The sequence below is a fragment of the Arachis ipaensis genome, chromosome B5 (assembly GCF_059453495.1).
Source record: "Arachis ipaensis isolate K30076 ecotype BB chromosome B5, ASM5945349v1, whole genome shotgun sequence".
Classification (NCBI taxonomy): domain Eukaryota; kingdom Viridiplantae; phylum Streptophyta; class Magnoliopsida; order Fabales; family Fabaceae; genus Arachis; species Arachis ipaensis.
Window position 1 is genome coordinate 33,507,563 of NC_142440.1, and position 13,578 is coordinate 33,521,140.

At 37.4% G+C, this 13,578-nt stretch overlaps 1 non-coding gene across 1 annotated transcript; it reads right to left on the bottom strand.

The window, feature by feature from the left end:
• Positions 1-12,079: 12,079 nt before the first annotated feature.
• On the bottom strand, positions 12,080-12,187 carry LOC148563795 (small nucleolar RNA R71). Its single transcript, XR_015884303.1, has one exon. It is a non-coding gene; the product is annotated as a small nucleolar RNA R71 (small nucleolar RNA).
• Positions 12,188-13,578: the final 1,391 nt, after the last annotated feature.

The window sequence follows — 13,578 nt, forward strand, 5'->3', positions numbered from 1 at the left end:
GGTTTCGGGGAGGGGTGACCATAGATAAGGCTATGGTCACGGTTTAATGAGGGGTGACTATAGGGGCTATGGTCACGGCCAAAACCATGACCATAGATAAAGCTATGGTCACGGTAAAAAAACGTGGCCTAAAGTGCCAGAATTTGAACATTACAACCCTGACCATAGAAACCGTAATCATATATAAAAAAAACTATGACCATAGGTCTATGGCCACGAGAGAATAGGCCACGGCAGAAAAACCGTGACCATAGGTAAAAAACCGTGACCATAGACCTATGGTCACCCTTTTCACTAGCTATGGTCATGGTTTTTCACCGTGACCATAGACCTTTTTTTTGTAGAGACCAGCTTGTCAAATCTCCAAATTCTTGTGTTCCTTCCACTTTTGCTTGCTTTCTTTCCATCCTCTAAGCCATTCCCACCCTATAAACTCTGAAAACACTTAACACACATAACACAACGTCGAATGGTAATAAGAGAGGATTAAAAATTAGCGATTTTAAGGCCTAAGAAGCATGTTTTCAATCATAGCACAAAATTAGGAAGGAAACTTAAAAACATGCAATTTACATGAATAAGTGGGAGAATAATTGACAAAATCCACTCGATTTGATCCAAAATAAGTCATAAAATAGTGGTTCACCAAAAAGCTAATGCGGTGGCAGATGCGTTGAGTAGAAAATCACTAAGTATTGCTTGGATGATGATTAAAGAAGAGGAATTGTTGAGTAGGTTTGTGGATTTGAACTTGGGTGTTAGAGAGGTGGCTGGAAGTTTATGCTTGAAGCAGTTGCATATCTCTAGCAACTTCAAGACTGAGATTCAAAAAGCTCAGCAGGATAATTAGGAGCTATAGAAGATGTTGCAAGTGATTGAACAGAGAAAATAGGGAGAGGTTACTCAAGATAAAGAAGGGATTTTGAGGTACATGGAGAGGATTCGTGTGCCGAAAGTGGGGAATCTGAGGTAATAAGTGTTGACAGAGGCTCACGGGAGTGGATTCTCGATTCATCCTAGAGCTACTGATGAGTCCATATTTTCCGATATATTTTGGCTTGAATTGAATGGATTCTAGCATATGAACTCACACTTAAGCACCAAAATAGCATACTTTTGTGTTTGATCCCTAATTTGATTCTAAATGTGAAAAAATGTGTTTTAATGCTTAGATTAGTGATTTTTAATTCCACTTTTATTCTATTTGATACCATGACATGTTTGTTGAGTAATTTCAGGTCAATTAGGCAAGAATGGATAAGCTAAAGTGGAAGAAAGCATGTACAAGGGAGAACACATGAAGAAAATAAGGAAAAGCACACACAGGCAAGTGTGTGTGCCCACAAGTACCTGTGCGTACACACAGGAGGAAATTCAGCCAAGTGTGCGGACGCACACATCTATGCGTCCGCACAGGTCCCTGCACGTGATTTCATTAATGAAACGCGTGCCTTACGATTTTTGAGGGCTTTTGGCCCAAATTTTGAAGGCTTGAGGCTGAATTTGGAGTGCTATATGAATGGGATATCAACATACATGAAAAAGAAGCTTTCATTAGGTTAGATTAGGTAGAAATTACATTAGGAGTAGGAGTAGGAGTAGAGTAGAAAATGCTCTCTTAGGGTTTAATTTTCATCTCCATTGTAGCATTTTATAGAAGCTTTGATCTTTGATTTTGCTCATCTTTATTGTAAGTACTCTCAATTTCCTCTTTAATTATAGCACATTTACTTTCATTTGCCTTGGTTCAAGTTACTTATTCATAATTGCAATTTTGTGTTTCTTGGAATTTTGATCAATAAATTTTATGTTTCATGCTTCCCTTATGTTTGATTTCTTATTTATTGTTGATATTGTTGATAACTTGGTTATAGTTTTCATTTTCCTTTACAATTTCCCATGTTTTACTTTTATGCACACAAGGTGTTTGTGAAAATGCCAACCTTAGATTTTGAGTAGATTTTCCCACCTTGGCTTGTGGTTTGAGTTCCTAGGATACTAGAGTCATAATGTCCGACATTTAGTGGTAATTCTTGGGTAGTTAGTTGACTCTTGTTTCCATTGACGCTAGCTTTTTATCAACTAGTTTGGTAAGTTAGCTAGGACTTATGGATTAAGGTCAATTATGCTTGCTTGACTTATTCGTCGATGGTTGGGGTTGACTAGGCGAGATTGACTCATGATAATTACCATAGTTGTGGTTATGGCAATGATAGGATGCCTTGGATCCCCATTCCCAAGTCAAGGCTCTTTTTATGTATTTTCACTAGTTTTTATCTTGCTTTCTCTTTACTTGCATTAATTCACAATTTTGCTCATTCCTTAGTTCTTTGATTTCTTAGTTTCTTTAATCTTTCGTTCTTTAATTCAAAACCCCTTTTGTCCTCTTAACAACCGAAAGAGAAACACTTCCAATTGCATCCTGGGGAAAATGACCCGAGGTTGAAGTACTCTTGATCTCGGTTATAATTTGATTTGAAAATTAAACTTTGATTGATGATTGTTTGTTGCTCTAGGCTATACTTGCAACGAACATATTCTATTTTGAGAAATTCTAGATTGACAATAGTTCTCTCATCAAGTTTTTGGTGCCGTTGCCGGGGATGCAATTGAGTGCTATCTTTTGGTTGTTATAAATATGTTGATAGTGTAAATATCTTGCTTTTTGGTTGTTTAGTCATTTTTGTTAATATTAAGGTGTTTGTTTTTCTTGTTTACTTATGTCTTTTGCTTTTATTTTCTATTTTCTTTATGAGATATCACCTTTGTTGCTTGGAGCTTGGTCGTGAGTATTTTATAGGTGGTGCATGAAATCGTGATTCACACTTTTTACAACTCTGCACAACTAACCAGCAAGTGCACTGGGTCATCCAAGTAATACCTTACGTGAGTAAGGGTCGATTCCACGGAGATTGTCAGCTTGAAGCAAGCTATGGTCATTCTGTAAATCTTAGTCAGGTGGATTCAAATGATTATGAGGTTTTGATAACTAAAAGATAATTAAAACGTAAAATAAAATAAAGATTCTTATGTAATTCATTGGTGGGAATTTCAGATAAGCGTTTGGAGATGCTTTGTTGCTTCTGAACCTCTGCTTTCCTATTGTCTTCTTCCAATCATGCGTGCTCTCATCCATGGCAAGTTGTATGATCTTCTCGGATGAAAAATACCAAGTACGATCTCTGTACGGCTAATCAACTGTCAGATTTCTCGTCTCAGATGAAAAATACCATGTACAGCTACTGCACGGCTAATCATCTGTCGGTTCCTGCTAGCGTCGGAATAGGACCCTTATCCTTTTGCACACTGTCACTGCACCCAACATTCACAGGTTTGAAGATCGTCACAGTCATCCCTTCCCAGATCCTACTCGGAATACCACAGACAAGGTTTAGACTTTCCGGATCTCAGAAATGCTGCCAATGGTTCTAGCCTATACCACGAAGATACTAATGTCACGGACTCGGTCCGTGTATTAGATACCCAAGAGAATATACTCCGGCTGTCGTCCAATGACTACGTTGAACATCATGTAGACCGCTTGGGGTTGTCAGGCACGCGGATCTTGGCTAAGCGAGTAACGAAGATAGTGGGTGATTGTCACGGGTTACCCCTTCATTCTGACTTAACTAAATTAAGTACAAGAGTATATCTTGGAGAAGAAGTAGGCGTGAATTGAAAGAAAAACAATAGTACTTGCTTTAATTCATGAAGAACAGCAGAGCTCCACACCTTAATCTATGGGGTGTAGAAACTCCACCGAAGAAAATACATAAGTGAAAAAGGTTTAGGCATGGCCGTGAGGCCAGCCTCCAAACGTGAACAATGGCATAAGCTAGATGGTAAAAGTCCCAATAAAATGGTAAAAAGTGCTATTTATACTAAACTAGTTACTAGGGTTTACAGAAATTAAGTAACTAAGTGCAGATAGTGCAGAAATCCACTTCCGGGGCCCACTTGGTGTGTGCTTGGGCTGAGTGATAAACCACTATTTTATGGTTTATCTTGTGCTCAATTGAGTGATTTTTATCAACTCTTTACCCACTTATTCATACTATTTGCATGAGTTTACATTCTCCTTCCTGATTTTGTACTATAATTGAAAATATGCTTCTTTGGCCTTATATTTGCTAATATTAATCCTCTCTCATTACCATTAGATGCCTTGATATGTGTGTTAAGTGATTTCAGAGTTTATAGGACAGGAATGACTTAGAGGATGGAAAGGAAGCATGCAAAAGTGGAAGGAATACAAGAATCTGAAGGAACTGCTAAAGCTGTCCAGCCTGACCTCTTGGTACTAAATCAACCATAACTTGAGCTACAAAGGTCCAAATGACGCGGTTTCAATTGCGTTGGAAAGCTAACATCCGGGGCTTCGCAAAGATATATAATTTGTCATAGCTTCCCTGAAGCCAGGCGACGCGAATGCGTGGGTCACGCGGACGCGTGACCTGGCAAAAATACAATCCACGCAAACACGTGGACGATGCCTCCGCGTCACTTTGCCGCGACCTGAAGGTAACAGAAATTGCCTTTTTGACCCAGTTTTCGGCCCAGAAAACTCAGATTAGAGGCTATAAAGTGGGGGAATGCATCCATTCATGAGGAAGTATTCGATTACCCACTTTTCATAATTTTAGATGTAGTTTTTAGAGAGAGAGGTTCTCTCCTCTCTCTTAGGATTTAGGATTCCTCTTAAAGGAATTAGGATTTTTTATTATTTCAACTAACTATTTCAACTTCCTCTCAGGTTCAATATTCTTTTTACTTTATATTTCTCTTTTACTTTCAGATACTTCAATGCTTTCATTTAATTACTTATATTGCCAAATTGGCTTATGAACCATTCATGTTAGGATTTTCTTTATTTGATATAAATTGAGGTATTTCAGATTTATGATTCTTATTTAGCTTTTTATATTCTTGGTTTTAATTGATTAACTGGAGGCTCTTGAGTTATCAAACTTATCATGATTGTTAATTGTTATTTTTGCTAATTGAATTGAATTCCACTAACTCTAGTCTTTCCTTAGGAGTTGGCTAGGACTTGGGGATCTAACTAATTAGTCCACTTGACTTTCCCTTGCTTTCGTAAAGGTTAACTAAGTGGGATTAAACTCAATTCTCATCAGGATAACTAGGATAGGACTTCCAAATTTTCATACCTTGTCAAGAGTTTTATTAGATATTAATTTATTAATTTCTGCAATTTATTTTTCTTGTTCAAACCTTTCAAAACCCAAAAACACTGTTTTCCATAGCTAATAATAAGTCATACCTCCCTGTAATTCCTTGAGAAGACGACCCGAGGTTTGAATACTTCGTTTTATAAATTTTATTGGGTTTGTTACTTGTGACAACCAAAACGTTTGTAAGAAAGGATGATTGCTTGGTTTAGAAACTATACTTGCAACGGGAATTTATTTTGAATTCTAAACCGTCAATCATTTGTTCTTCACTGAGCATTGAAGCTTTCATGTGCATAGGCAATCCTTGGAGTTAAACACCAGCTTGGGTGCCAGTTTGGGCATTTTACGCCAGTTTTGGTGCCATTTCTGGCGTTTTACGCTAGAAATCTCTGGTGGGCGTTTGAACACTAGTTTGAGCCATCAAATCTCGAGAAAAGTATGAACTATTATATATTTCTAGAAAGCCCAATATGTCTACTTTCCAAAGCAATTGAGAGCGCGCCAATTAGACTCTTGTAGCTCCAAAAAATCCATTTCGAGTGCAGGAGGGTCAAAATCCAACAGCATCTGCAGTCCTTTTTCAGCCTCTGAATCAGATTTTTGCTCAGGTCCCTCAATTTCAGCCAGAAAATACCTGCAATCATAGAAAAATACACAAACTCATAGTAAAGTCTAGAATTATGATTTTTGCATAAAAACTAATAAAAAATATAATAAAAACTAACTAAATCATACTAAAAACTATGTAAAAACAATGCCAAAAAGGGTATAAATTATCCGCTCATCAGTAGAGCGTGATGAATTCAAATTTGGATTGCTTCATGGAGTGGGAGAATCAATTTAGGGAGGAACCAATTGTGTATGAGCAACACTCATGGCAAACACCTCCCTCATACTACAACGAGCCAAACTCTCCTTGGAATCCAAAGATATCAAACCCAAGGATATGAGAGATACCCCATACACAACCCTCAACCACCAAACCTTCAAGCACCATACCATACACTTCCATGGAACCAAAATATCTATACACCTTGCCACCAACCATATGAACCACCACATCCTTATACACCACCTCAATATCCCCACCCACATGACACACCTCCCACATATACAACCTTTTTTACAACTTTTGAACCTTTTCTTCCACCCCAATATGAGGTTTTCCAACCCTTACTCCAAGAAGAACAAGACCTTCAAGAATTCTTCCAAGAGCAAGAAGGGTTCCGAAGGAAGCAAGGGGAGTTCATGGACACCATAGCTGAAGCGGTGCACCGCTTAACCTTGCTACACTCAAGGAATCAAGACATTCCCCTTGAGGAATGTGGAGGAGCAACGAAGGAGTGTAGTGAGAAGGAGAACATGGAGCCTCAAGAGAAAGAAAAAGAGCTAGAACAAGAGTCGCAAAAAGAGGAGGAAGGTAGAACTAGTGAACCGGAAGCGGTAAATAGAGAATTGAGAGAGTTCGATCAAGAAGTGGATTGCATCATCAATGATTTTTGTCCACCTTGGTCAACCCTGGTGCGGAATTTATAACCACAAACTAACCGGCAAGTGCACCGGGTGGTACTAAGTAATACTTCATGTGAGTGAGGGTCGATCCCACGAGGATTGATGGATCAAGCAACAATGATTGAATGATAGGCTTAGTTAGACAAACAGAAAATAATGTTTGAGAGTTCAAAAGACATTAAATAATATAAAAAATAATAAAGAAAGGCAAGTAAATAAGTTGGGAATAAAATATGGAGAAAGCAGTTAAGGTTTCAGAGTTATCTATTTTTCCGGATTAACTTTTCTTACTAACTATTTTAATCATGCATGATTTAATTTATGGCAAACTATATGTGACTATACCCTAATTCCTTAGACCTTTCTAGTCTCCTCTAATTCTCATCAACTGCCAATTCCTTGGTCAATTAATTCCAATTAGAAGGTGAAGTTTAATTCTAGTTATTATGCCACAAAAACTCTAATTACTCAAATATAAAAGGATTATATGTCACGTATCCCATTAAGTCCAGATAATTAGAAGTTTAGGAGAATTTGTTTTCAATCTGTTGTTCAAGTAAAGAGCCTTTCCAAGTTATACAAGAACTCAAGTAGAAAGAGGGGCATACTTCCGTTCCACCCAAATTCATAAGATAAAGAACGAAAACAATTCTTAAATTGTAAATCCAGACATGAATTAAAATAGAAAAGGCAATAAAATCAATCCATACAAATAGATAGAGCTCCTAACCTTAACAATGGAGGATTAGTTGCTCATGGTTCAAAGTGAAAAACTAGGATTATGATAAAATATATTTTGGTAGTCTGGAATGGAATCTCTTACAGAAGAAGAGTTTTTTTTCTTTATATTTAATCCTAATTAATTTAAAATCTAATTTCTAAAATTAAAATAATATCTTTTCCTCAAAATAAGATTTGAATTTAAATCAGAATTAATTGGATAATCAGTAAGTCTTCAGTTGATGGTTGGGGAGCACTTCTTTTGTCCATTCTGCAACTTCTAATCTGTATTTTCTGGGCTGAAAACTGGGTCAAAACAGCCCAGAAATTGCCCCAACATTTTTTGCATTTTTTTGCACGTAGCACATGTCACACGTAGGCATCAGTCACACGCACACGTCGATGGTCTTTTTCGCGTGTCACGCGTACGCGTCAGGTACGCGCACGCATCGCTGTGCAACTTCGCTTTTCACGCGTACGCGTCAAGTACGCGCATGCGTCGTCGTGCAAATCTTCAAATCACGCGTACGCGTCAGTCACGCGCACGCGTCGCTCCTCGCTGTCACCTCCTTTAATTCTTGTGCTGCAGAAACTCCATCAAATCCAGCCGAATGCTACCTAAAATAAACAGAATTGCACAAGACTCAAAGTAGCATCCATAGTGACTAAAATACAATTAATTCTTGATTAAACTCAACAAATTAAATGTAAATTCACTAGGAAAAGATGGGAAAGATGCTCACGCATCACAACACCAACTTGAATTGTTACTTGTCCTCAAGCAACCAAAACTAATATAGGCTTAGGATGTGAATTTGCATGAGAATGAGAGTTCGATTAAGCTCATGTCTCTTCTTATAGTGGGGTTTACAACTATAATCCTGAATAGGTTTGGCATTGATGAGCGGATAATTTATACACTTTTTGGCATTGTTTTTAGTATGTTTTTAGTAGGATCTAGTTACTTTTAGGGATGTTTTTATTAGTTTTTAAGTTAAATTCACATTTCTGGATTTTACTATGAGTTTTTGTGTTTTTCTGTGATTTCAGGTATTTTCTGGCTGAAATTGAGGGACTTGAGCAAAAATCAGATTCAGAGGTTGAAGAAGGACTGCTGATGTTGTTGGATTCTGACCTCCCTGCACTCAAAGTAGATTTTCTAGAGCTACAGAACTCCAAATGGCGCGCTCTCAATGGCGTTGGAAAATAGACATCCAGGGCTTTCCATCAATATATAATAGTCCATACTTTTCCCGAGTTTAGACGATGCAAAAGGGCATTGAATGCCAGTTCTACGCTGCAGTCTGGAGTTAAACGCCAGAAACACGTCACGAACCAGAGTTGAACGCCAAAAACACGTTACAACTTAGCGTTCAACTCCAAAAGAAGCCTCTGCATGTGTAAACTTCAAGCTCAGCCCAAGCACACACCATGTGGGCCCCGGAAGTGGATTTATGCATCAATTACTTACTTCTGTAAACCCTAGTAACTAGTTTAGTATAAATAGGACTTTTTACTATTGTATTAGACATCTTGGGACGTTTAGTTCTTAGATCATGGGGGCTGGCCATTCGGCCATGCCTGGACCTTCATCTCTTATGTATTTTTAACGGTAGAGTTTCTGCACTCCATAGATTAAGGTGTGGAGCTCTGCTGTTCCTCATGATTTAATGCAAAGTACTACTGTTTTCTATTCAATTCAACTTATTCCGCTTCTAGGATATCCATTCACACCCAAGAACATGATGAATGTGATGATTATGTGACACTCATCATCATTCTCACTTATGAACGCGTGCCTGACAAACACTTCCGTTCTACATGCAAACAAGCTAGAATGAGTATCTCTTAGATATCTAATACAGAGGACCGAGTCCGAGATATTAGAATCTTCGTGGTATAAGTTAGAACCCATGGATGGCCATTCTTGAGATCCGGAAAGTCTAAACCTTGTCTGTGGTATTCCGAGTAGGATCTGGGAATGGATGGCTGTGACGAACTTCAAACTCGCGAGTGCTGGGCGTAGTGACAGACGCAAAAGGAGGGTGAATCCTATTCCAGTATGATCGAGAACCTCCAGATGATTAGCCGTGCTGTGACAGAGCATTTGGACCTTTTTCACAGAGAGGATGGGATGTAGCCATTGACAACGGTGATGCCTTACAGAAAGCTTGCCATGGAAAGGAGTAGGAATGATTGGATGAAGACAGTAGGAAAGCAGAGGCTCAGAGGAACGAAAGAATCTCTATACGCTTATCTGAAATACTCACCAATGATTTACATAAGTATTTCTATCTTTATTTTCTGTTTATTTATTATTATTATTCGAAAACTCCATAACCATTTGATATCCGCCTGACTGAGATTTACAAGATGACCATAGCTTGCTTCATACCAACAATCTCCGTGGGATCGACCCTTACTCACGTAAGGTTTTATTACTTGGACGACCTAGTGCACTTGCTGGTTAGTTGTGCGAAGTTGTGAAGTTATGTTTGGACCATGGTATGGTGCACCAGTTATTGGCGCCATTGCCAGGGAGAGAATGAAAAACAAATTTTACAACCTCAGAGTAACAATTTCGCATACTAAGTTTTTGGCGCCGTTGCTGGGGATTGTTCGAGTTTGGACAACTGATGGTTCATCTTGTTGCTCAGATTAGGTAATTTTATTTTTGTTTTATTTTCAAAAATATTTCTTCAAAAATCTTTCAAAAAAAAATTTTTTTTCCTTTTGTTTTCGAAAATTATTCAAAATTTTTAAGAATGAATTCTAGTGTTTCATGAAGCATGTAGAAGCCTGGCAGGCTATAAAGCCATGTCTAATTATTTTAGACTGAGGCTTCCACTTATAAGTATATGAAGTTGGATGAAGTTTCAGCTGTTGTATGTCTGATTTGTATCTTCTAAAGCTTGGCTGGCTATTAAGCCATGCCTAACCCTCAGATTGGAGCTTTAGACTAAGAGTGCAAGATTCCTAGAATTCATATTAAAAAATTTTGGAATCTTTATTTTTCTTTTTCACATTAATTTTCGAAAAAAAAAATTTATAAAATCATAAAAATCAAAAATATTTTGTGTTTCTTGTTTGAGTCTTGAGTCAATTTTTAAGTTTGGTGTCAATTACATTTTTTTTTCTAAAAAAATTTATGCATTTTTCGAAAATTCATGCATTCATAGTGTTCTTCATGATCTTCAAGTTGTTCTTGGCCAGTCTTCTTGTTTGATCTTCATATTTTCTTATTTTGTGTCTTTTCTTGTTTTTCATATGCATTCTTGCATTCATAGTGTCTATACATGAAAAATTTCTAAGTTTGGTATCTTGCATGTTTTCTTTTCTTGAAAATTTTTCAAAAATATGTTCTTGATGTTCATCATGATCTTCAAAGTGTTCTTGGTGTTCATCTTGACATTCATAGCATTCTTGCATGCATTCATTGTTTTGATCCAAAATTTTCATGCGTTGAGTCTTTTTGATATTTTTCTCTTTCATCATAAAAAAATTCAAAATTCAAAAAAATATCTTTCCCTTTTTCACTCATAAATTTCGAAAATTTGGATTGACTTTTTCAAAAATTTTTAAAATCTAGTTGTTTTTATGAGTCAAATCAAATTTTCAATTTAAAAATCTTATCTTTTTCAAATATCTTTTCTAACTTCTTATCTTCTTATCTTTTCAAAATTGAATTTCAAATATTTTTAACTAACTAATTGACTTTTTGTTTGTTTCTTATCTTTTTCAAAACTATCTAACTAACTATCCCTCTCTAATTTTCGAAAATACCTCCCTCTTTTTCAAAAATTCTTTTAATTAATCAATTGTTTCAAATTTTAATTTTAATTTTAATTTTAATTTTAATTTTATCTTAATTTTTGAAAATCATTAACTATTTTTCAAAATCAATTTTCGAAATTTCCTCTCCCTCATCTCCTTCTATTTATTTATTTATTCATCTACTAACACTTCTCTTCACCAAAAAAATTCGAACCCCTTCTTCTCCTTTGAGTTCGAATTCTTCTCTTCTACATTCTTATTCTTCTTTTCTTCTACTCACCCAAAGGAATCTCTATACTGTGACATAGAGGATTCCATATTTTCTTTGTTATTCCCTTCTTTGTCATATGAGCAGGAGCAAGGACAAGAACATTCTTGTTGAAGCAGATCCTGAACCTGAAAGGACTCTGAAAAGGAAACTAAGAGAAGCTAAAATACAACAATCCAGAGACAACCTTACAGGAATTTTCGAACAAGAAGAGGAGATGGTAGCCGAAAATAATAATAATGCAAGGAGGATGATTGGTGAATTTACTGCACCTAATTCCAATTTACATAGAAGAAGCATCTCCATCCCCACCATTGGAGCAAACAATTTTGAGCTTAAACCTCAATTAGTTTCTCTGATGTAACAAAACTGCAAGTTTCATGGACTTCCATCTGAAGATCCCTTTCAGTTCTTAACTAAATTCTTGCAGATATGTGACACTGTTAAGACTAATGGAGTAGATCCTGAAATCTACAGGCTCATGCTTTTCCTATTTGCTGTAAGAGACAGAGCTAGAGTGTGGTTGGACTCTCAACCTAAGGATAGCCTGAACTCTTGGGATAAGCTGGTCAAGGCTTTCTTAGCCAAGTTCTTTCCTCCTCAAAAGCTGAGTAAGCTTAGAGTGGATGTTCAAACCTTCAGACAGAAAGAAGGTGAATCCCTCTATGAAGCTTGGGAGAGATATAAGGAACTGACCAAAAAGAGTCCTTCTGACATGCTTTCAGAATGGACCATCCTGGATATACTCTATGATGGTCTGTCTGAATTAACTAAGATGTCATTGGATACTTCTGCAGGTGGATCCATTCACCTAAAGAAAATGCCTGCAGAAGCTCAAGAACTCATTGACATGGTTGCTAATAACCAGTTCATGTACACTTCTGAGAGGAATCCTGTGAGTAATGGGATGCTTCAGAAGAAGGGAGTTCTTGAAATTAATACTCTGAATGTCATATTGGCCCAGAATAAAATATTGACTCAGCAAGTCAATATGATTTCTCAGAGTCTGAATGGAATGCAAGCTGCATCTAACAGTACTCAAGAGGCATCTTCTGAAGAAGAAGCTTATGATCCTGAGAACCCTGCAATAGCAGAGGTGAATTACATGGGTGAACCATATGGAAACACCTATAATCCCTCATGGAGAAATCACCCAAATCTCTCATGGAAGGATCAACAAAAGCCTCAACAAGGCTTTAATAATGGTGGAAGAAACAGGTTTAGCAATAGCAAGCCTTTTCCATCATCCACTCAGCAATAGACAGAGAACTCTGAGCAAAATACCTCTAATTTAGCAAACTTAGTCTCTGATCTATCTAAGGCCACTCTGAGTTTCATGAATGAAATAAGGTCCTCCATTAGAAATTTGGAGGCACAAGTGGGCCAGCTGAGTAAGAAGATAACTGAAACCCCTCCTAGTGCTCTCCCAAGTAATACAGAAGAAAATCCAAAAGGAAAGTGCAAGACCATTGATATAACCATCATGGCCGAATCCAAGGAGGAAGGGGAGGACGTGAATCCCAAGGAGGAAGACCTCCTGGGACGTCCAGTGATCAATAAGGAGTTTCCCTCTGAGGAACCAAAGGAATCTGAGACTCATTTAGAGACCATAGAGATTCCATTGAACCTCCTTATGCCATTCATGAGCTCTGATGAGTATTCTTCTTCTGAAGAGAATGAGGATGTTACTGAAGAGCAAGTTACCAAGTTCCTTGGTGCAATCATGAAGCTGAATGCCAATTTATTTGGTAGTGAGACTTGGGGAGATGAACCTCCCCTGTTCACCAATGAACTAAATGCATTAGATCAACTGAGATTGCCTCAGAAGAAACAGGATCCTGAAAAGTTCCTAATACCTTGTACCATAGGCATCATGACCTTTGAGAAGGCTCTATGTGACCTTGGGTCAGGAATAAACCTCATGCCACTCTCTGTAATGGAGAAACTGGGAATCTTTGAGGTACAAGCTGCTAAAATCTCATTAGAGATGGCAGACAATTCCAGAAAATAGGCTTATGGACAAGTAGAGGACATATTTGTAAAGGTTGAAGGCCTTTACATCCCTGTTGATTTCATAATCCTAGATACTGAGGAGGATAAGGATGAATCCAT